The sequence below is a fragment of the Aplysia californica genome, unplaced genomic scaffold, assembly GCF_000002075.1.
Source record: "Aplysia californica isolate F4 #8 unplaced genomic scaffold, AplCal3.0 scaffold00847, whole genome shotgun sequence".
Taxonomy (NCBI): domain Eukaryota; kingdom Metazoa; phylum Mollusca; class Gastropoda; order Aplysiida; family Aplysiidae; genus Aplysia; species Aplysia californica.
In genome coordinates, this window is record NW_004798117.1 from 119855 (window position 1) to 120908 (window position 1054).

General features: G+C 42.7%; 2 protein-coding genes across 4 annotated transcripts in view; one reads left to right on the forward strand and one right to left on the reverse strand.

Moving 5' to 3' along the window:
• The window catches only part of LOC101858308 (leucine-rich repeat-containing protein 74B), a gene marked incomplete at its 3' end in the record, with an annotated part of 87203 nt that overhangs the window by 44406 nt on the left and 41743 nt on the right, over positions 1–1054 (reverse strand).
• The window catches only part of LOC101857150, a 13474-nt gene that overhangs the window by 2413 nt on the left and 10007 nt on the right, over positions 1–1054 (forward strand). The window contains exon 1 of one of the 2 annotated variants that reach the window (XM_005110052.3): positions 532–844. The exons of the other annotated variant lie outside the window; for it this stretch is intronic. The gene's annotated coding sequence lies outside the window, so the exon portion shown is untranslated. Of the gene's footprint in view, positions 1–531; positions 845–1054 lie in introns of those variants that run through there. 2 annotated transcript variants of the gene reach the window in all.

Here is a 1054-nt window from a genome sequence, read left to right on the forward strand (position 1 = left end):
GTGTGTGTGAGTGTGTGTGTGTAGGTGTGTGTGTGTGCGTGTGTGTGTGTGTGCTTTATATGTGTGAGTGCGTTAGTACATTAGTGTTATACTGTGTGTGTGTATGTGTGTTTATGTGTGAGTGTGTGTGAGTGTGCGCGCGCGCGCGCGCGCGCGCGCGTGTGTGTGTGTGTGTGTGTGTGTGTGTGTGTGTCCACGTTCATTTTTCTGTCTCTGTCACCTAACCTTTACAGTGCCATTCTCACCTTATCTTCCAGACAAAAAGAGAGACAACCTAGCTCTGTAGCTGTGATTTCCGCCATATTCGCACAACAGCCTGTAAACAGTTGTTGCATAAGCAGCAAAAACATCCTATCTATAATACTGTACTGCTGCAGATAAAACCTTTTACCTCTATTCACGCGAACTGCAGCTCATCAATGCAGTTGTTTGAACAGTTCCAACGAACCACATCTCTCTCTCTCTCTCTCTCTCTCTCTCTCTCTCTCTCTCTCTTCCCACCCTTAGCTACTTCTCTCACCATTTCGCAAGAACGAATTCTCGGGTCGAGTGGGCCTACATAATCGCTGCTCTTCGTGTTACCCTTTCCATCAGAATAGACAAATGCAGTGAAAAAATGTAGAAACACAACGCGAATTCACCTAATAAAGATAGCGCATGGAAGCCAATTCCATAACTGTTTACAAAAACAACATCAGTTCTATCAGAACCGGATCATGGCCATACTTTGTGTGCGTCCTTATAGATAAACAAGCAAAGACAAGACACAGGTGAAAAGTTTTCACACCAAACCAAGACGTGTTCTTTGCAGGAAAAAGTGCACTTTTGCCTTGCATGTATTGAGGTAAGTGGGTGTAGGACATTTTACATACTTTACTTTTTCGATTCAGCGGCCAACTGGGTTATAGCCCATCTGCCTATGCGTTAGAAAAAATGTACTACATACAGTATATGGTCTTCAGTTGTATATATGTGACTCAACTGCCTTGTTTGTACACCATAGATAGATAGATAGATAGATAGATAGATAGATAGATAGATAGATAGATAGATA